Source organism: Mytilus trossulus, chromosome 10 (genome assembly GCF_036588685.1).
Source record: "Mytilus trossulus isolate FHL-02 chromosome 10, PNRI_Mtr1.1.1.hap1, whole genome shotgun sequence".
Classification (NCBI taxonomy): domain Eukaryota; kingdom Metazoa; phylum Mollusca; class Bivalvia; order Mytilida; family Mytilidae; genus Mytilus; species Mytilus trossulus.
In genome coordinates, this window is record NC_086382.1 from 40,474,950 (window position 1) to 40,499,437 (window position 24,488).

At 34.0% G+C, this 24,488-nt stretch overlaps 2 long non-coding RNA genes across 3 annotated transcripts; both read right to left on the reverse strand.

Moving 5' to 3' along the window:
* Window positions 1–75: 75 nt before the first annotated feature.
* Window positions 76–2,938, reverse strand: LOC134686243 (uncharacterized). The gene is made up of 3 exons (XR_010101576.1): window positions 2,868–2,938; window positions 1,230–1,440; window positions 76–148 (listed from the first exon to the last, which is right to left on the reverse strand). It is a non-coding gene; the product is annotated as an uncharacterized LOC134686243 (long non-coding RNA).
* A 13-nt stretch (window positions 2,939–2,951) lies between these two features.
* Window positions 2,952–23,665, reverse strand: LOC134686242 (uncharacterized). Of its 2 annotated transcripts, XR_010101575.1 has the most exons (4): window positions 23,569–23,665; window positions 15,867–15,942; window positions 4,049–4,178; window positions 2,952–3,343 (listed from the first exon to the last, which is right to left on the reverse strand). It is a non-coding gene; the product is annotated as an uncharacterized LOC134686242 (long non-coding RNA). The 2 variants fall into 2 exon arrangements; XR_010101574.1 differs by lacking the exons at window positions 15,867–15,942; window positions 23,569–23,665 and adding an exon at window positions 6,197–6,852.
* Window positions 23,666–24,488: the final 823 nt, after the last annotated feature.

Genomic DNA, 24,488 nt, shown 5'->3' on the forward strand with positions numbered 1-24,488 from the left:
CACATATACGTACTTACGTTCAGATGTTTTTTTCAATATTCATTAATATGAAACTCACCTTCAACTGGACATATTAAAGCTTTGCCTTTTCTTGTCTGGCATGGAGAAATCTTATCATAATACTTCTGAGTGTTACTAATATACATATCTAAAACATAAATTAGAGGCTCTAAAGACCCTGTGTCGCTCACCTTAGTCTATGAAGGACACAGATGGATTCATGACAAACATGTGTTTGAAGATCTTACTTGACTGAACATTCTTGTTACTTACAATTTTTCTATCTATAATAAACTTGGCCCTTTAGATAGAAAGGAAAGTATTTTGTAAACCAATTTACCAAATTAATGAAAATTGTTAAAAATTTACTATAAAGGGCAATAACTCTTTCAGAGGTCAACTGACCATTTTGGTCATGTTGACTTATTTGTAGATCTTACTTTGCTGAACATTTATGCTGTTTACAATTTATCTCTATCTATAACAATATTCAAGATAATAACCAAAAAAGGCATTTTTTTTTCAAATTACCAATTGAGGGGGAGGCAACCCAACAATCATTTCTCCAAATCATCTGAAAATTTCAGGGAAAATAGATATTGACTAGATACCGATTCAATCCTTTGTCAGATTTGTTCTAAATGCTTTATTTTCAGAGTTATAATCTTCATTTTACCCCATATGTTCTATTTTTAGCCATGGCGGCCATCTTGATTGGTTGCCTGGGTCACTGCACACATTTTTTTTTCAAAAAGATACCCCAATAATGATTGTGGCTAAGTTTGGTTAAATTTGACTCAGTAGTTTCAGAGGAGAAGATTTTTGTAAAAGTTAACAACGATGTCGACGGAGACGAACAAAGGACGAGGAACGCCAAGTGATGAGAAAAGCTCACTTGGCCTTGTGGGCCAGGTGAGCTAAAAAAGCAATGAAAATTCTTTGATTGCAGCAGTTAAGTTAAAATTTAACCTTAAATAGTGACAAACGTTAATGACTGATGAATAAAACTGAAAGTGCAATGCAATGTGATATATGTGGAAATGCCAATGTAAAAAAAAACCTGCATGTTTAACCCAGCCACATTATCTATGCATGTGCCTATCCCAAGTCAGGAGCCTGTAATCGGTGGTTTGTTTATGTGTAACATATTTATTTTTTGTTCATTTTTATATTTAAATAAGGTCGTTAGTTTTCTATTTTTAATATTCAGACTGGTTACATTTGTGTACCTTCTAATACTTTGAGAGTATTTAAAACAAGCTGCCATGCATCTTTTCTAAAGTAGGTCTTCGCTGAAGTTTGTGTTTCGGGACATATTAAACAGAATATCTGTATGACTCAACAGATTTTCTGGCTTTGTTTCCACTTCTTCTTCAATCACAAACAGTACAGACTGTGCTCTTAAAACAGCATCTAGATCAGCCATATGATGTAAAAAGCCTGAAAAATTAAGATCTAACTATGTAGTTGAAACTTTTAATAAAATTTTGAAAAAGAGGCCATCAATAGGATGTGCTATTTCAAACAAACACTGAATTCAAAAGTCCTCCAGGGGCAGGTAGGAAAAAGTGGATATGACATTTGAAATCATGCAAATGGTTTAATCATTCAAAACAAATAAAACTTAACCTTAAATTGTGAAAAAACGTTAATGACTGATGAATGAAACTGAAAGTGCAATGCAATGTGATATATGTGGAAATGCCAATGTAAAAAAAAATTTGCATGTTTAACCCAGCCACATTATCTATGCATGTGCCTATCCCAAGTCAGGAGCCTGTAATCAGTGGTTGTCGTTTCGTTTGTTTATGTGTTACATATTTGTTTTTTGTTCATTATTATATTTAAATAAGGTCATTAGTTTTCTTGTTTGAATTGTTTTACATTAATATTGTCATATCGGGGCCTTTTATAGCTGACTATGCAGTATTGGCTTTGCTCATTGTTGAAGCCCATATTTTTGTCTCTTGTGGACAGTTGTCTGATTGGCAATCATACCACATCTTCTTTTTTTTTTTATATATAACAATATCATTAGTGGTTCCCCTTTAACAGCTTATATCTACAGTTTTCACATTTGAAATAAGTTTTTTTGAAGAATATTATACTTTTTCACATAAAAATAGACTGTCCATTTCAAACATACTTTTTAAGACAACTAATTTCTTTCAATGGCCACTTTTGTCCTAGCTTACAAAATTGGAATCAACCATATTTCCTATTTTCAATCATTTGGTTTGACCTTATGGTTGTACAGTCACAAACAAACTAAAATTGGAAGAACAAGGATGTGTCCAAAGTACACGGATGCCCCACTCGCACTATAATTTTCCATGTTCAATGGACCATGAAATTGGGTAAAAAATCTAATGTGGCATAAAAATTGGGAATATCATACCATAGGAAACATGTGTACTAAGTTTCAAGTTGATTGGACTTCAACATCATCAAAAACTACCTTGACCGAAAAATTTAACCTGAAACTCACACTTTCATTTTCAATATCTCAACACCATAACTCCTGAACTGTTTTCAGCTGGACCAAATCACTACTTTCTTGTAAAATTCTGGACCCAAATTTTTTACAGTGTAATTTCACCCCCTACTTACAATTTGAGGCATTAAACATGGAGAAATAAACTTGGAAGGGGTATAAAAATTATTGGCAAGTAACCCACTGTTAACACTAGGGACTATATTAATCAAGGGACGACAATTGTGGTCTCGGACCTACCAAATCCCATTGACTTATCACAAGTAGTTGCCTTTAAACAAATCTAAACACAAACTAATACATGTAAACTTAGCAAAATTTCAAAGTCAATATTCTTCTGACAGAAATAAAAGAGAAGCAAAAACAGACAAACCTGAATCAAAGTTGGATGGTCTGTGTATCAAAGTGCATGTAATAGTGACATGAATTAGACTTGGTACATGTATATCAAGGTGTTGCAAGGTGATTGGATGAACATTGTCACATAAATATTTTAGGATTGATGATCTTTGCTCCTAAGTAAAATTCCTAGTTTTATCAGCATAGTCCTCACAACTATTCGCGGGGTCTCCTACTTTTGGCATTAATTTAATGTAGTTGAACAATTTTGAATATATTTCAAAATATCGAGATGCATATTGCTTCTATCCAGCATTAATTTTGAAAATTCGCCTTTAGTAAATTTCTGTGCTTGATCTGACGTATTTTCGGGACAACATAAGAGGTTTTTGTGTTGTTTGTCCTTTGTTGATGAGTTTCATCAATCTTTTGTACATTAGTTGATTTTGTTTCAGAATTGTCTTTTCTTTTAGGAGGTTCCTCTTTACATAAATTTCTGATGATTTCCCCCTACAAATAAATTTAGATCTTTAGATACATTAAAATTGTAGAAAAAAATTTAGAAACGTTAAATGGAACAAACATTATAATGATAGTTTATGACTGAATATAGATCTTTACAAATCTTTAGGTTGTAATAGTGATGTTGGGTTTCCTCTCTTCTTCATTTAAACCCACATACAAGTTTATAGATAACACTTACAGGTTACATCTTCATACTCTGAACATAATGCAAATCATCTGATAAATAAGTATTGTTGAAGCGCAGCAAAATGTGAAGTATACATTGTATCAACAGAATTTATGAGAAAGTTTTAAGTTTTAAGAATTTTCAATTATGAAAATAATGCAAAGTTCATTTCTGTAATCTGAATGTTTTTCTTCTCTTGTGTGATTTTTTCATAATGTTGAGCTTCAATATACATAATATATAGATTTGAAAACAATATCTACATTTATTTCAGTGTTTTTGTTTTTTTACTCTGTAAATGTTATATAATAACAATTTCTTACATATTTAAAGAGGTTAACATCGTAAGCTGTAGGACTGTTTTTTCCTGAGGCCCATAAGAATATACATGTATTACTTAGGTGTACACACATTTTTATATCAATTTGTAGTCCTTATTCAGCTCCTTCATTTCAAAGATTAGTGCAAGAAAACTTTAAAGTTCATACCAAACTACATGTACATTATCATATCATTCACACTACCTTGGCAGCTATTTTAATTACTTTATTCTGCCATTAGCACGAAAATTGCTTGAGGACGATGTGCAGAGCTCACAATTTTTCACATTCACACTGTTATCATTTGTCACTGTACATGTACAATTTATAGCCTCTGAAAAAAAAATCTATAGTATTATCATTTACATCTACTTTACATACCTAGTACGCACAAACAAATATTTTGAACATAGGCTAGCTGAATATATAAAATATACAAATAACCGTCACACTATAAAAGATAAAAATGATAAAGACATTGATGGACATCCATCTCTTAGTTAGGGTTTATTTTATCGGCTTCGGTAAAAAAGCGATTTGTATAGAGTTTTGCTATTTTGCCGGTCTTATTAAGACAAACAATTTTACGAACAAGTAAGAACATCCTGACCTCAAATGTTGATGTGCTTGAAGAAAACCTCACATATAAAATGACAATACAAGTATTAATGGACAAAACAAGCATATAAACTGTTTACTGAGTCACATCTGACCTGATATCTCAAAATAAAATTCCAATCAAGAAGGTCAGTGTTCCTTATACAGAATGCACGATATCAACTGGTGATGAAAGACCAAGCAAACAAAAAACATGCACGAAGAGTGGGTCCAAGGATGGGTGTTGCAGCAATGAATAATTATTAAAACAAACATTTGAAAATCTAGTCTACTTTATACAATTTTCAAAAGTATAATCCTTTTTATTTAATCTTAAAGTCTCAGTTAATGAATATGTGAATTAACATTAAATAAGTCGGGTTTTTTTTCTATTTACCCTCATAATACGCAGTAAATAAATTAGTGCCATATTACTTTAAAGATATAAAGGTCAATTCTTAAAGGTCAAAGACTATGAATTTAGTTTTTTTCTGAATTACGAATTATCTAAAAAGAATTTATGTAATTTATTCTGTAAGTGTTATTACATTAAATAGTACTATACCAAAATAAAACAAACTGCTTAAAGTAAAAAATCAGAAATATTCTTAACTTTGTATGTAAAAAGTCTTAAAAATCTGTAAACTTCCCATGTCAAAGTAAAAAAACTGTAAACTTCCCATGTATAAAGTCATTAAAACTTAAAGATCCTAATGTAAATAGTGAACATAAGGTTGTTGTGTTAGGATTGTTAATTAAGTTTTCCGTTTATTATTTGGTGGTGGAACTGTTCGACATACGAAAGTATGGTTATCCTTTATCTAGTCGAAGACTAAAAGATTATAGAAATCTCACCTAGTAGCCACATATATCATGTGTGTTCATGATAATTTTTTTCAATAAAATGTATTTCATATAGTCCGGAGCCGGCAACATAGCCACTGCCTTTTACTTACCTTGCTTTCGATCGGTAGTTATTATATCCTGCATTCCTTGTTTACCTTTATATGTATTAGTCCATATGGACTGGTGTGAAGCCTCATATAAAATCAAACTAGTTGTTATATTGTATAAAACAGAATCCCGGTCCATTAGCCCTTATTCATGTTCTATCTAGTACATGTTTGCCCTGATTATTATGTTTTGTTGTTGTCTAGTTGCATAATGTTTATTATTAGAACAAAGTATATTAAAGTTTGTTGACAAACAATCGCTGAATATTTGTATTGACGCAACCAATTAATTATTTTCCTGTGATTTGCATAGACGAATTCTGGAATACAATGTATATCTTTATTGATATTTATTACCAATTTGATCTATTCAATCAATTTATGCATGCAGTAAAATAATAAATGACCTTTCGATAAAATATCCAAATTTCCTGATCTTTTGTAAACATATATGAAATTGTTTCACATTCAATCCAGACACTCACTAATCCCCACTGTTACGTATATTTTAGACACGAAAAAATTTAATGAAATTAAAAATGTTTTTTCTTTCTTAATAAGTTAAGGTAGGCTGTAGTATCTATTCGAAATAACATCAAACATGACTTGTGATCTAAACTTTAATTAGAAAGAAACAGATATTACAGTCATTCTTTAAACATTGTTCAAGTATAGATTTCAATTCTTGACAGTGCCCGAAGCGCTAGCCTGACCACTACTACCTAGTCTCTAGACAAATTTTACCAAATATTGAATTTGAATATATAAAAATAAATCGATGAATTATTGTCTTCCTACTTACCAATTGATAATTGACATTTTACATTTAATTTAGAAGCGACAGAGTTATCCGGTCATTCAAGGGTTTCCTAGAATCCTATCTCTCAAGGTCTATCCATAGTCCAAAACCAATTCTGTATCTTTCGGTATATTAACTTTAGACACCAAGAAAAGTTTCTCACAACTTTTTCCTTTTAAATTATCATGCACCACAGAAATAAGTTTAAAACTCGGAAACTGTTACGAAAGATTGAAATATCGTGCTTAATTTTCCTCTTAATTAAACAAAACTCCACGCTTATCCTTTTAGAATCTAACACTAAATTCGTTACAGGATCAAATACTGCTACTGGGGGCAAATTTTTCTCTGTATATTCCTTCTCGCGATCTTCATTTTCGGAACTTGTTCGGCGATGAAGGTCAACCGCCTCAGTTCAAACATTTACGTATCCAAGGTATATATCTTCAAATCAGTTCTTTTAACTGCAATGACAGACGACTTCAATGATTTGACAAAATCCTCAATATATAGAATAACTACCAACACGTCCCTTTGATGGCGATTTATTACTTTTTATTCGGGATTCTTAGGCATTTAGCGTGACGGTTTTCAACACTTATGTACTTGATTAACTCGACGTTCATAGTAAACTAATACACAGTTTAATTGAAATGTCAAATTTAATTTAGTCATTGTATGTCAAATTTAATTTAGTCATTGTATGTCGAAAAGTTTATACAGTGCTGGTATCGATTGTTAAGTCGACGCAAATATATATGAACCATTATGAATAACAAACAGAGGATGGGTTTATGAAGTCATCCCGTTAGTTTTGCTGTAATACAATTTGTGACCACAGAAGATCTATACAGCTCCATTAAAATCTTCCAGACATTAATGAAACTCTTAACTTGAGGCACGAACACATACATTTTGTATAAAAGGTGACATTGTGACAATTGCCAAACCTTTTAGAATACGTATTAACATTTGTACCTCCCTTTTAACGCTTTGTCAACACTTTGAGTCCGTTCATTCGTCCGTCCGTCTGTCGTCCATAGATCTCTCAACTTTAAACATTTTGTCTTCTCCACTAAAACAACTACATGTAGAGAAAAATGGAAATAAACTAAGCAGTAAGTCTTTCATATAATTTGCCCATTCTGACCAGATGGCCAATCGTTGTTACTAATTAACTGACCAAATTGCAATGGCTTCCGTTAAATTTACGAAGGGATGATTTCAACTTCACCATTTGGAACTCTTGTTTTAATAGCTTCCTTTATTAACAATTGGTTGAGGCAAACTCAATGTTGACAAGGGAAACGACAGAATTATCACTTTTCCATTAATAAAGGACTTAACCTATGAACTTATGAACTGTAAAAGTGACGCTCTTCAATTACAAGTTTGATTGTGTTTTGTGGTAAAAAGTATAACGTATAAATATTGTAACATTTGGTCAAATTGTTTCAGCGAATAAGACTTTTTATTTAAAACAGCAACAGGTGCAACCTAAGGGGAAAATCTCACATTCTAGTGTGGGTCAGGTGTGCTAAACATCTGTGAAAATGATTTTTAATCAGAAATCATAAATTACTAAAAAATGATAATTACTAATTCAACGAATTTAAACCGTTCTAACCAATTAAATAATTCGTTATCACAAATTACAAAAAATGTTTTGCACTCTTTTTACACAAAAAAAACCCTATATTTCCGGCCAGACGCGCGTTTCGTCTACATAAGACTCATCAGTGACGTTCGTATCAAAATATTTATCAATCCAAACAAGTATCGGACACGTAACTAGATACCCCAATTATGATTGTGGCCAAGAGTGGTTAAATTTGGCCCAGTAGTTTCAGAGGAGAAGATTTTTGTAAAAATTGACGGACGACGGACGCAGGACGATTGACGCAGGACGAATGACGCCAAGTGATGAGAAAAGCTCACTTAGCCCTTCGAAGCATGCTATCGCTGTTTTCATTTTGAGCTAAACTGCAAACCCTTTGTTATGTTATAGCAAAATTATTGAAATTAAATCAAACATCACTATAGTGATCGCCCTTATGTCCGCGTCTCACTGTCCTGATTTTTACGCCGATGGCAACTCGATTATGGAAATTTTCTAAATCGGGACTAATCGTTTCCAGATCGGGCTATTCGTGGTGCCATCTTTAACCATCGTAGAACCATTGGTCACTTTTTCAAGCCTCCTGGGACAACTTCGGAAAAGGTTTTTAATTTTTAACATGTTCGTAATCTCGTCGTGTTGCCATCGAATACAAGTACGAAGGCGAAAAGATGGAACTACGACGGCATTAAATCCAGCAAAATGTAAGCTTAATTTTCGCGCTAAAATACATTTTAAGTGCCATGCGCGATATGCACAGCTGGTCAGTCTAAGACCACAATTAAAAAAGACGTTCACAAAAAATGGAACTCATATCATATGATGCTATGAGATTCTAACAAAAAAAGGGAACTGCATTGTTTCTATTATTTCAAATAGAACAAGAAGAGCAGTTATTACAGGCTCAGGATTTACATTTACAAGTATTATATTATTTTTTGTCAATTTTTCATATCAAGTAACATAATGAAAATCATAAATGCGCCTCGTACACCAACACTGCAGGTACATGTATATAGGGAAACCAACTTTTTCTTCGTTATTCTGATTATTTATGTATCGTTTGAGTTGTTGTCACACGAATGTTTACTCCATAACCATTTTGTTTTCTATATGTCATATTTTGTCGCATTTGATGATTTCCCCACATCCTTAGCTTCCGTGTGTCTATATTATAATGATATTCAACTGGAAAGAGCTCGTTTTGCATTACCTTACCTTTAAGATAGACCAGAAAACATGGGCATAAATATGGGTGATTATTCAGACTAGTAGACACATTTTACAGTTCAAACAAGGCAATGCCGAGCCTGGCATGTCCTCGTATATCACATATTGGGGAAAAATATGGACACTATATGTGTCATATACATGCAGAAAATTGTAAATTGAACGTAAAAAATATCAGTTCATTACAAGGAGGAAGAACATACCAAATGTGTTTTGAAGCATAATGGTTTTAGAGTGTCCACAAGGGTGATATTGCCATGTATTACAACTGCCACTGTGACCTTGACCTTTGAACTTTAAAGTCAATAGTGCTTAAGATTTTCTTAACGAGTAACACCATACCAAGTTTTGAGCATTTTTGTTCTAGAGTGTCCATAACAGTTAATCTACACGCAACTTACATGTAGTAGGCGAGGGGACAATAAACTAAGTTTCATAAGAATTAGACAAACAGATCGATTTCCCCCATGCATGGCAGCCTTGTACAGATACGATATGTTGTCGAAATTATGTTCGTACCATAAAAAAATCAAAACAGGTAGAACGCCGTTTTGATCGTTTTCATACATGTATTATGTACATACATGTATTTTACCTTTATGCATCTTGTTTGTTTTCGCACCATCGTCGTAATCAATCGTGTAGCATTCGTAATCCATCGTGTACATAGCCTTCGTGATCCATCGTGTAGGCTTCGGCTGAGATATGAAGCTTAAATACACGTCTTCGGTAACCTTCAAATGTCCATCTTTTGCTATCATATATAATTTCGACACCATCGTATAGACTTCGTTATTCATCGTTCTTGCTTCGGTCTCTTTTTGATATTTTAACGAGATCGGGAACAACTTCGTACGAACTTAAAATTTTCCCATTCGGGTGTCCATCGTATATAATACTCGGAATAGTGTGACGCAGGCATTAATAAAAGAGGGAAGAAAGATACCAAAGAAATAGTCAAATTCATAAATCGAAAAAAGTGACAACGCCATGGCTAAAAATGAAAAAGACAAACTGACAAAAAAAATACACACGACACAACATATAAAACTGAATAATAAGCAACACGAACCCCACCAAAAACATTAACTTGATGTATTTCAGAGATTGGTTGATTGATTGGAGGTTAACGCCTTTTTTGGAAATATTGGACTATTTAGTGGCAAAGGCGGGTCCAAGTAGGACCTTTTGTATGACAATTTGGTTGATTATATATGGAATGACCGAAGCATGATTGCCCCCCCCCCCTTTTGTTTGCTCAGCCAGCGGCCTGTCCCTAATAAAAACTATAAAAAATGAAGATGTGGTATGATTGTCCATGTAACATCTTATATATAACATAAAGACACTAAGTACAGATCTGAGAGTACTTGCAGTTACTGAAAATCATTTCAAAGCCACTGGTATATTTCGGCCCTTTTATTTATGTAATTGTGTCATGAAACCCTTACTGAATAACTTGAAGCTAAAGATCGCTCTTTCTTACGTACATGTACAACCGTTTACATCATTTCTTAAATTCCAAACTAAGAAAATATTCAGTTGACGATCGCACTTTCCTACCTTCCGTGCAAGTTTAATATTTCAAAGTCTTTAACTTGCACAATAATGCAGTGATCATGCAATAACTACCCAGAAAGAGTATTCTCAAATAAAGAGCGAACTTAAGCAGAATTTAACAAGAAAGATAATGATGTGTAACTATTGAAGTTGGAAATTGAAAGAGAGTTGGATGAAAAATGCGGAAAGCAAACATTATCTGAATATTTTATTTTGTCAAAATTAATGTCCATTGCTAAAATAAATTTAAGTTGTTAAAATGTAAACGTATTTTTTCTCTTGACGAAAAAAACGTTATTCATAACGAAATGTTCCTTCCGATTAAAACAAAAAAGGAGGTTTTTGTAGAAAAAAACATACAAACAAACTATCGCTGTGTTCATTCTTAACAGAACTCTAAACCAGAGATTTAAACGGTTAAAACCAAATCAAACATATTTAACCAATGATCGCCCATCACTTTTAAAATGTATAGGATAGTTTTATAGATTTGCTTTAAAGATAACGACTATAAAATTACAGATACGAATACACGATTTATATCTTGTTATTCTATCATAAATTCCCATACGAATGACATTCCTTTTGTCGAACACTACACATTGTGACACAGAGTGAGACAAAGGTTGAAATAATACATAGAAACATGAAAATATATACAACTATCGCTGTCTACATTTTTATAAGCAGAACGTCACAAGAAAGATAATGATGTGTGTTAAAGTTGGAAAAGGCAGAATACCAAAATATTCATAATGTAATCATCCTGACATAAACTATTCTCTAGGTAAAAATTAAGTTGTTGATTGATCTTTTGTACCTTAAAGTAAATTAATATTCACTTGCAAACAAAAAAACCCAATCACACTAAGTTTTTTTTTCAATTATGACATAGAAAAAAGATTATTAGCAAAAACAAGAAAAACATATCGCTGTCTTTGTTATTAGAACAACTCCATATCGAACGTTTAGCCGCAAACATAGATAAAACCCGATCGCCTTTCCTATCATTAAAAATAGGATAGTGATGTGCATCAAAGAAAAAAAGCTGCAAAAATGATCTTTTTTTATGTTATTGTGTTATAAACCTTTTACTGACGAAATATAGGCCTTAGCTCTTTCCTACCCACAACCGTTAATTATGTCACAAACTTCATACTTAAAAGAAAATTTAAGTTGACGATCGCTCTTTCCCACCTTCACGCCTTCGATTTAGTGTCATTTTCACTTGAATAAAAAATTAAACTTTCTTTTTACAATTATGAAACAGAAAAATAAAAGTTGACAAAAAAACCAACAAGAAGCTCTCAAGAACTTGAATCTTTCACCTGTAATTCTTTTATCTATGATTTTTGTTTGTTTTTCAATATAGTACATTAATCAATGACTTAAAATTTCCTTTGAAATGATCTTTGTATCTGTTTTATTTTCTTCAAAATCAAAGAAATGCACTTTACCCATATGTTCCATTTTAGTCCTAGTTGCTATGGTTCTTGACAAAGAAATTAAATATAAAATTTATAGTAGATACTTTGAAACTCATTCGGCCCAAATTTGGCTGAAATTGTTTCAGCAGTTTCAAAGGAGCAGATTAAATAAACAAATTGTGATTTTTTTAAAAGGGCAATAACACCTTTAGGGGAAAATTGACAATATTGGTCATTGAACTTATTTGTTGATAGAACTTTGTTTGAAATAGTATACACTAGACGCACAACGACGACAGACGGAAACGACGACGACAGACGGAGTCGATGAACGCCAAGTAATGGCTAAAAAAAGAAACAGATATTTCTGTCTGCGTTATAAAAATAACTTGATATCGAATTAATATTGATATATATATTAATAACAATCGCCCTTTCCATCATTCACAATATGACGTAGAGATGCATCAAGAAAAAAAAGCTGAAAAGGTGGAATGCCAAAATGATCAATGTTCTTCAACTGCGTACTTTATTTGACCTTTTAAACATTTTTGAATTAGAGCGTCACTGATGAGTCTTTTGTAGACGAAACGCGCGTCTGGCGTATATACTAAATTTAGTCCTGGTATCTATGATAAGTTTATTTGATGTTATTGAGAAATGAACCCCCCCTCCCCCACCCCCCCCCCCCCGCCCCACTGAGAGACTTACATTGTACATTTAAAGATCGCACTTTCCTACCTACTTCTTTTTAAATTCCGTCATAATGGTTTTTTTTAATATTCAAGTTGCCGATCGCTCTTTCTAGACCATCTAGATTGAATTAATAATTTAGCTTCCGGTGGCCTAGTGCTTGTTCTAAAAAAGATCAAATTGATAAATATGTATAAATATATATATATATATATATACAACTCGTCTAAACATCAACCCAACAATGTTAGATCTGTAAATTTGCATTCGCAAATATTCTGTTCTTCCCTCGCCGGGATTCGAACCCATGCTACTGTGATATCGTGACACCAAATCGCCTGCACTGCGGCCGTCCCGCTAGACCACACGGCCACATGGGCTCTACAAAAATAAAGCTTTCAGTGGCCGTGTGTTACCTTTCCTCGTCAGTTTTAATCTAGCGTCGTACTACAGTACATGATATATAAGGCATGGAGATGTTATTGTTACTTATATATGAATATCAATTATATGGTCAGTTTTATAAATTTTCTGTTTACAAAACTTTGAATTTTTCGAAAAACTAAGGATTTTCTTACCCCAGGAGTAGATAACCTTAGCCGTATTTGGCACAACTTTTTGGAATTTTGGATCCTCAATGCTCTTCAACTTTGTATTTATTTGGCTTTTTAACTATTTTGATCTGAGCGTCACTGATGAGTCTTATGTAGACGAAACGCGCGTCTGGCGTATAAAATTATAATCCTGGTACTTTTGATAACTATTTACACCACTGGGTCGATGCCACTGCTGGTGGACGTTTCGTCCCCGAGGGTATCACCAGCCCAGTAGTCATCACTTCGGTGTTGACATGAATATCAATTATTTGGTCATTTTTATAAATTTTCTGTATACAAAACTTTGAATTTTTCGAAAAACTAAGGATTTTCTTACCCCAGGAGTAGATAACCTTAGCCGTATTTGGCACAACTTTTTGGAATTTTGGATCCTCAATGCTCTTCAACTTTGTATTTATTTGGCTTTTTAACTATTTTGATCTGAGCGTCACTGATGAGTCTTATGTAGACGAAACGCGCGTCTGGCGTATAAAATTATAATCCTGGTACTTTTGATAACTAATTATATATATATATATTTCTCTAATTCTTCGTCAATTTATCCCTTTCTGTACCCATTGTATACCAAAAATTTAATCAATGTGTGGTTCGTTTGATCTCAGTACTTCATTGGTTAAAATCAGATTGTGACGTCGAATTTTCTTGCTTTCCTCTGAATTTCCTATTGTGACGGCATGAAAAAGGCGACCATGCCTGACGACGTCACATAGAAAGAACACATCTTTTTGCAGATCATTCGAAAAGAAAGAATATGTTTGCCTGCATAATGTTAGAAAATCATTAGAGAAACAGATTCCACCACCAAATATCGTGTAATACGATATTTATCCACTCTCAACAGTTAAATTATCAATTTAAAAGTCCTTGCTGAGGCGGCTCGGACTTAAAATTTGAAAATGTAACTGTCTCGAGTGGATAAATATCGTATTACACTCGATGCAGTGGTAGAATCTATATACAAATCAAAAAAAGAAACGATACCCAACATTTTTTCATAATATTTTTTATTGACAAAATAATATTTATTGCGACTAGTTATATGTTCGAAAAGAGTCATAAGTCTGTAGGGTACTTCACTTTTGTTTTTATTTTACCGGACAATAACGTCATTTTAGCGTCTTTTTGAATTCGAGCCGAACCACATTTATGCCGTCCGAACAGGGGTTTTCAATTTAATGAGGGTGATTAAATATCCGGTCAACACAGGTAAACAAAAGGTGATTGAAGGTGACATTCACAAAAGGGGATTTCATATGCCTCGCAAACATGAGCGTGATAGAGCTGTGGGAATGGTACAAGCAGATATGCGTCATATTGACGTCGCAAACAACGTTGGTGTTTCTAAATTGACAATAACAGGATCAATGAGTCGTCTAAGACAGACTGGGTTCTCAAATGACAGACGACGTAGTGGACGTCCAAGAGAAACGACGTTACGCCAAGATCGTCGAATAAGATTCACACATCTCAGGAATCTTTTTTTACCAGCTACAATTACCGCTAGACAATCACCTGGAAGCCATTATCCAAGGATATCAGCCCAAACAGTACGTAATAGGCTAAGAGAGGCTGGTTTACGTTCACGACGTCTAGTAGTAGGAGCCATTCTAAAACAGTGTCATCGAACTGCACGCCTACATTGGGCAAATGCACATTTGTATTGGAATCGTGTAAGGTGGCAAAACGTCATTATTAGCGATGAGTCAAGATTTCTCTTACGTAGAAGTGATTGCAGAATGAGAGTGAACCGACGTCAAAATGAACGTTATGCAGACGCGTGTGTACATGAATGTGATCGCTTTGGTGGTGGTGGTGTGATGGTTTGGGCATGCAGGAATCACGCATTGTGGACGAACTGACTTGACATTCATTAACGAAAGCCTTACTGGAGTTCGTTATCGTGATATATTTCTCTCTCCCATTGTACAACCATTCATTGCAAGGCATAGAAATCGGCATAGTTTCCAACAGGACAATGCTAGGTGCCACGTGGCACGTGTATCAACACAATATCTTGGACAAAATAACATTGACATTCTTCCATGGCCAGCTTTATCACCAAATCTATCACCCATTGAACATTTATGGGATGAACTTGATAAACGTTTTCGCAGACGTCATCAACCACCAGAGTCAGTCAACCAGCTACGAGCCGCTTTAGTGGGAGAGTGAAATAACATTCAACAAGCATTTATTCTTAACGATTACTTGGATCAATGCGTCGGCGATTGACTGCTTTTATCGACGCAAGAGGTGGCCATACGCGATATTTACTCTTCAACTTTTGGTTTTGACAACAACAACTTCAACAGTCCGTGCAATAAGGAAAATTATTTTTGATTTGTTATCTTTATTAAGTTTGTGTGCTTTGATGTTATTGTTTCATAAAATACAAAACAAAAACAATATTGTTGAAAAATAAAGTAGATATTTTTTATAAAAATCAGGTATCGTTTCTTTTGTGGCTAGTATATATATCATTCCTAAATACTGAACAAAAAGTTCAGTTGACGATCGCTTTTTCCTACCTTTTCTACCTATGTGTATTTTAATTCTAATCGTTGTGTTCATAAAAGATCAGTAACTGTATATTGCCCTGCAATTCTGAAACAAAACAAAAAAGACTGGTATAATTCGACCATAATCAAAACAAGGGGAAACATACTGCCGTACAATCTAACTATCAGTCAAAATGTAACCATTGGAAAGTATATACACAGTGTACGGTTTTTAAATATTTTGGTAATTCGGGAGACTACATGTCAAGCGGGGTTCCGACATTCGACAAAAAACAAGTTGCTTGATTAAAACTTTTATGAACCAGTATAGAAGTATAGTATGGGTAGTATAGTTTGCCAACGATTGCAGAGTAAAGCTCTCAAGTGATTGTACAGGAAAGTTTCAAGTGATTGTACAGTTAGATCGCAAGCGATTCAAGAAAACTATTCGACATGGATAAAAATAATGTATTTGGGTTTTTACTGCGACAATGGTTTTAAATCATCAAGACAGGTAAGACTATAATATACCAGAAATGGTACACGTGAACATTCTGGTAGTAACGATTGTTTTCTTGATGTTTTTTTGACATTTTGTATCGCTTTTGTGTGGCAGTTTCGATCGTTTTACTCGGAGCTCCTCCATCCTAAAGAACACGTTAGGATGGATATTTTTTTTTTACCATTTGATTGATTCATATTTATATGTTGAATGTTTTAGCTACCGAAACTTGAAGCAGAAACGTTAAACAGTAAGATGAATTTCATAAAAATTTTCATCAAGCAGCTTCATATGTCATATGTCGGAGCCCCGCTTGACAGTCTCCCGAATAACCAAACTATTAGAAAACCATACAGTTCCGTCCCCAGCTTCCCACACTGTAATATACAGTTGATACATTTACAGATCGGACTAATGGTCTAGATTTTATTTTTAAATATCTAAATGAGTTGACCTTAACGAGACGTGGGTGTTATTGGCAGAGCCCGGAACTGTATCAGTGGAGCCTAGGGCGACAATACATTGGTTATGTTTTAAGAATGATAAGAGCAAAAACTATGTTTGCATATTATTTTATTTGAAGAATTCATAAGTGTTTTTTTCTTGTTTTTTGCTTTGATTTTTATAAGAATTTGCGTTTTCCTAAAAAAAAAACTTTTTTCCGAAAATAATAGTAAATAATAATAAAAAAACAACATTTTCCTGGTTTAGATTTTTTACCAATTTTTGTTTGAAAAAATAAATTTTCAATTTTCAGAGAAAGTCATGATATAATTCGGTCTATTCTCATTTTTTACACTTCTGGTCTGAATTAAGATTACTGAACTCTTAAAAATAAGAAGTGTGTTGGTCTCGTAAGTTATCTCCAAATGAAACATTGTTAAACTTGTTAATTCTCCAAACAACGTAAATAGTTATTGGAGTGCCGTGTTTCTGTAGATATAAACGAACAATGACTTTTCCATATCTGGTTTACAATTTTAATTTGATATCTGCATGCTACAAATAAAGTCTATAATATATTACAGAATGAGATTTAGAACGATTTGTATTAAAATAAAGACCTTACAATTGCCCTTTTGTTAAATGATAGAGTAGTTAATTGTAGTAGTTGACAGGTAAATGTTAAACTTTAGTGCACTAATCATATAACTTGCTGGCCTTGCATCGTGGTGAAATTGATTTTATACAAATAAAATTTAGGGATGATTGTCTACTTAAATAGAAAATTGCGCAAAAAGATGTCAACACGGTCGATTAATGAAAATTTATGTCACGTATATTATAGATGTACATTTTTGTATTTAAAGAAAAAATATAACATCAAAAATATAAATTTTCATTCACTAGAATAGATAACTGGTTATTGATCGAATGATGACCGTGAAAGAAAATGCATGTGTGTTCTACTGACCGTTTATGAATGTACACGCTGAAGGGTCAAGAAGAATTCCCTGACCAGTTTTAACAAGAAAATTTCACAACCTGTACATTTATAGAAAATATTTAAACCGCAACATTTTCGATACATGCGATAGTCGGTTAAAGAGCTCTCGAATGGTGCTCATTTGTTGTCTGGTATTATGTATATCATATGTCAGCTTAAAATAAAACTTACTAACTTTCTTTCGCGTTATAAACAGTGAAAAACATTTGTTTATCTCTTGGACGATTCATTCATTGAATCTTCCGTATGTCATATTTCCAGAGAGTTCGCCAAAGTACACCCAGCTACATGTAGGTCACGCGTCTACTTAACACGCTGGATCACACATTCACGATTTGTACGTCCGTCCTGTTTAAAATTAAAACTTTTATTAAAACTTGAAAAACCTTCATTTAATCACAACAACAATCAGTTTGTTCTGGAAGCGTCAAAACAAATATTTTCCATCCAAACTTGTACCGATTATCCCGTCCTCCATCCGATTTTAGTCCGATTTGCATCTTTCCCATGGTTAAAAACGACCGAATATATCTCGACAGCGTCCCTATTAAGCTGTATGCGACGCAACAGACATCAGACAGTGACCAGACAGTGAACCGACGCTGATGGAAGATATCCGTTAGAAAACTGTCTCTATATTTGGGATGATCAGGTACTGTCGGAACACAACCCTATCACAGTTTGCTGGACAACATTTCAAACGGCTTTGTATAGACTCATATCGTGTTCTGTAATTTTCAGGATTCAGACGAGGGTCCTATTGCTAATTTCGTATTAATAACGGGACTGTTCCGGAACGGTTTCGTCACAGACGGTTCGTATTCAGGATGTGGATTCAACCGGCAAAACATAGCAATGACAAATCGCACCAGATCATGCCCGGTCCATAGGACAAAGTCTACATTGTAACTCAGAACATTGTTACGATTTTGATCCGATACAGCAGAGTCTGTCGTGACATAATCAAGATTGTAATCCGACTAGACAAAATCGGATGAGTGTTCCCGAATGTTACGAGACGCATCTAACTATTTGGGGTGCTTCGATCCGTTCGAATATGTAACGAATTAATTTCGAACGTTTACAACAGCATTTAGCCAAAAAAAGGACACTCCAGATCATTGTGGAATCCGACTTTTTTACTTTTCGTGTTTAAACGATGTCTGATTTCAAACGGGAGCAATAATCGGCACTGTGTGAACGCCGCGTAAACGTTTCAATTTTCAGTTACAATTCACAGGATCTTAATCAGACTTGGGACAAATTCGAATCTAGAATTGTCCTGTCAAGGACAACAGTAAAAATCTAAATTAAAAATCGTGAATGTGTAACCCTGGCTTAAATCGACTCTATTTTAATGTTTCCGTGACAAATTGTCAGCGGGGCTTATTTTTTTATATCCCTGTCTTTCCGCCTGTAAATCTAATTTACAATAACAGTGGTATATATATTAAATGCTACCTCTCTATCAGCATATATGCTAAATCCCAAGTTAAGTTAAGTTTCTGCTTCAATGTAAATTTTTTAAACATTTTTGAAATGGGTTATCTAAGCAAAAGCAAATTCAGGATATGATTTAGATGTTTTTCTTTCTGTAGAACCTCTAGTCTTGTTTTCATTCTGAATTTTGCCCAATATTGTAATTATCTATAGGCGAGCGCCAAAACACGGATTCTGAGGGTTTTAATGCACCTACCGAACCCTATATACTAGAATATATATAATTGAGTTGAATTTTGAATAGGGAAGTATAAATCCAGAGTACTTCATGTGGCTGTTTCATATCTCTATCTTTGTTTCGGGTTGTCTTTTCTTATTTGAACAACAATAGTGTATGTTTCTATAAGGGCAACTACAATACTCAGCTTATATTGTTATGTAAAGTATTTGGAATTTGCTTTTATGCATTATAACAAAGGGACAATCAAACTCATTACCAGAAGACAAACTAACATCGCACACACGTCATAGAAAAAAATCAAACAATAAAAAAAGACCAGCGCCAGTCTTCAAAGCACTACACAGAAACCTAAGGATCAACAAATACCTAACAAATACTGGAAGAGGTCTTAGATGCCCCTAAAGGGTTAGCAGATCCTGCTCCACATGTGACACTAGTCTTGATGGTCATGTTTAATTCAGCTGACAAGTCTCGAGCATTCTAAGTGATGTCATACTTGAGAAAGATTACAGAGGAATGTGGTATCAACACTTGGAAAATATCCGTGTCTCAGATATCCCCTAATGTTCAACCAACTCGTGATGGGTCCGTAAATCAGTCAAGGCAGGACTGCAATTTTATCTGGTCGATATCCTAGGTTTTATGAGCTTCTTTGTAAGCAGCAACCCTCTACCACATAAATCATGTAAACTTCATAACATGAAATCAATTTGGATATTTCCTCCATATAAAGGAACTTCATCCATAGAAAATGTAATGTTCACAATAAGGAAGCTGAAACTATAATTGTAAGTCTACTCACAATAGCATTCCCCAATTCCGCACTACTCTATGCACATCCTCATGTCTTGTACTATAACCGTCCATCCTTCTATACCAAACCATTCGTTACGGAGGAGCTGCGTTTACCAGACAAATTAACAGACATGCAGACCAAATGACAGATGGACACGGACACACGAATGGATGGACATGGTGATTCGTATACACACCTAAAGCTTTGCTTACAGGAGGTATACTCATGATTCCTTTTGTATTATTCACAGCAGACCATATATAGCTCAAGGTTAGATAAGGTTTGTAAACAATTATATCTGTGTTAACCTTGACGTTAATTTGATGTACGACGAATCCAGAGTCACATATTTGAAATGTTTAAACTTAGATGATTGGCCATGGCCAAATTATTTTTATTTCAAAAGTAGTCAATTATATTTTTAGTTAACGTCGCTCGACTCTGGTAATCTTTTAGTAACGTGAATGCTTTGCACGTATACGTATGAAGTACTAGGGTCGTTCTTGGTCGGCTATTGGTATTTGCAACCCGATCCCAAGCACGCACTCAGTTGGGGCGACCTGGTAGAAACCTATTTTTCATTCTTCTATACTATCAGATTATTACGTGGCATTTCCCAGATAAATTATGGGATAACCTTTGTACATTCATGGTTTCATGAGAAATAAACTATCTAATAAACTATTTATCAGCAGAGGGATCTGTGTCAGTCCTCGAGTCTTTGCGTCGTGGGCTTACATTGACCGAAGAATTATAATACATCTGTGGCTGTGTCAACGAAACTGTCATATAACTAGGACGTGTCTTAGGATGGTCTCAGAACAATACATTGTTTACTTAACTATAGAAACCACTAAATAAATAACCAGCAAAGCCCCTGAATGACTGCGGGTACTAGGCAGAATAACCAGTGGCAGATCACGAGGGCCGTAGAGGGTGTACGCACCTCTTACTTGCACTTTTCTTTTTATTAGGACTATACTATAATTAATCCCACTAGATATCGTTGTTAACCTTGTCATTTCACGTATATCTATTTTGTATGGGACAATTCGTTATATATAAATAATTTGTTTGTTTCTATTTACGTGTAATAAATTATTGATTAATATTTCAACGTAACATGATTTGGCAAATTGCCACCGTGGAGTTGACCAACGTCCCTCGGTCATTATTAAAGTTAATAAACTCATCATAGATACCAGGACTAAATTTTGTATATACGCCAGACGCGTGTTTCGTCTACAAAAGACTCACAAGTGACGCTCGAATACTCAGGATTGCTTAGGTTAAAAATGACAGGCTTGATGCCTTTAAAGCGACAAAGGATGGAACAAGGACGTATTGACCCCTATTTCACAATTCCACCCAACAGAAGGTAATACTCTATTACAGTCACATGATAACAAAATGTTCCACAGCTTAAGTATTTACATACAAAACATGTTTAACCCCACACGCCCCAGTCCATTTGTGCCTGATTGATAATAATCCCCAGTCAGTAATTCCTTTTATTAAATTTATTAATTTATTATTTTAAATTAAAAGTCAATAGTACGGACCATTTGATTTTCTCAGAGGGGAAGGAGAGGAAAGGGTAGGGATAATTTTGAACTTGTTTGTTTTTGAAACAACTATGATTGTACCTTGGTTGAAAACAGTAATCTAGTCCATTTGTTTTTCTATAAGACAAAATTAATTTCAAACAAATTCATTATTTGAATTTTTATTTTTACTATTTTTATAAAAGAAGACCAACGTATTTTTTTTTCGCATGTAAATCCCAGGCAATCCCCCTAAAAATCAAATGGTACGTGCCTTAACATTTGTTGGTTTTTGAATTACTTTTCTTCTTTTCCTTAATGTTTTTAACAGGATATGACTGTAACCGGAAAATCTGTTTCGCCGAAATGTTATACTGAGTCCTTTTTGCAAGGACCGACTGCAACTTGCCTACTGGGAATCCCCCTTTCTCAACCGTCATTCACAACTTAATTGTCATTTAAGACTCATTCGTATAAAGCCTTTGATTGATATTGAACCACTCATTTCCCTTGTTGGGTGAAACATTTCAACCGTACATTTGAATAAAAAATGCTTGTTTGTCTTTCTTTATTTAAGTCGCGGTCGTATCTTACATTTCATTAAATGACCGTAAATCTTGTTTACAACAAGAAAACTGTGAGGTTATGCTAATTAATCTTACAACAAACGTCAGTCACCGTTGCAATTATAGTCATCTCTCCTTCGACTTGACTAGGATAGTGATCCGGTTTTATCCTGCAATATTGTGTCCTACACTGTAAAAACAGTGTTTAGATCCTAAACACTTATCTAAACACTTTTTCTGTGTACGTTTTGAAACGCGTTTAGCATCTAAACATGTTTAGATTTAAACAAGTGTTTAGATTTCAACAAGTGTTTATATGTTATATGTTTAGACCTTCCAACGGTTAGCCTACTAGTACTTTGATTTCACAGGAACTACTTGTGCGGTACAGCACTACAGGTTGAATAGTCCACACTGTTTTGTAAAATATACTATGCACGTGTACATTTCTGCTTTCATGTTCTTGCAATGATTTTTACCCTAATAAAATTATTTTACTATACAGATACAGCCTACAGCCCTACATATATCGCTATCTTGTATCTGTATACTATACAGATATTGCTGTAAAGCTCCGCCCACTGATGGACTGAGTATTGTATGAACCTGCGTGACCTCAGAATGTGTATTGCAGTCGCATTCCAATGACGTATTGTTTGACCTTATGCGAATTAATGATTACTTTTATACGTTGTGTTTGTTTTCAAACATTGCATAAGAGCAATACGAATTACCCCAATTTTGTGATAACATACACACACGAACAGCAGATGACAATTGTCGATTTCAAAACTTGAATGTGTAACAAAATCAACCATGTAAATTTTAGCATGCATGTTTAGTGAATGTCAAGTCTGAAGCGTAAGACAACTCATACACTTCTGTTTCAAATTGGACAATGTTTTGTTATTTGTTTCTACTGTTAAAATAAGTTGTTATGTTAATAGTTATCAAAAGTACCAGGATTATAACTTAGTACCCAGACGCACGTTTCGCCTACATAAGACTCATCAGTGACGCTCAGATAAAAAATATTTAAAAAGCCAAACAAGTACAAAAATGTACAAAGTTGAAGAGCATTGAGGATTTAAAATTCAAAAAAAGTCGTGCCAAATACGGCTAAAGTAATCTATGTCTGGGATAGGAAAATCCTTAGTTTTTCGAAATAAATTAAAGTAAAAGAGATAACTATTCACCTTGAGCGATGTATTATTGTTGACCATTCCAGATTCTTTTTTTGATAACCAATCTCCAGCTGAATATGTGATTTAATTTTACTACTCTTGCCTCAGGAGATTTCAAATCGAAAATAAATGCAAAATAAAGTGATTGCTTGTGTCATTCAAAAGACAAACAATAACAGAATTAATTTCAGGATAAAGTCAATAACTGTTCAGTGTCTTAAAATATCAGCGGTATTTGTACTCGGCTCGAAACAGAAGAAATAGCCTGCTTATGCTCGCATTACACCTGTTTCTTAGCCTCGTACAAATACAGCTAATATTTAAAGACACTTATATTATATTTATTGTCTATTTAACTTCACTTTTACACTATATGTTCACGTAACAAACCGTCAAATATGTGCTAATTTATGTTTCGGCCAATAAAGGGTTAGTAATGTTTTTGCTTTGCTCCGCTAGCCGAAAGATTCTATTCTACGTCTCCTTTCCAAAGTCCTGATTATACCATTTCTTGTATCCGAGAAAATATGATATGTCATTGTATATCAAAGCTGTCCTAAGATACGTAGTCATACCTGTGCATGATGCTCGTATGGCTGTCATGACTTAGGGACACATTTCCTTTGGTTTAAATAGACAAAAACAAATAAAAAAATGACCATTCTCATTATTTACGACTCTGCGTTCATGTTTTTTCGAACCGGAATGATTATCTGAATATATATAACGACTCGTACATCGAGTACCTACATTTGTACTTAACGAAATGCCGCGCAAAAAACGTTTATAAAGTACTAAATAAGGAAAGATATAATATGTATAGTTATTATATACAAAATCATGGGTAAGAAAAATAGTCTAAGATTTACGTAGCAGGAAATCCAAATTTTAATTGACGAAGTGGAGAAAAACAAATCTTTACTATTTAGCCG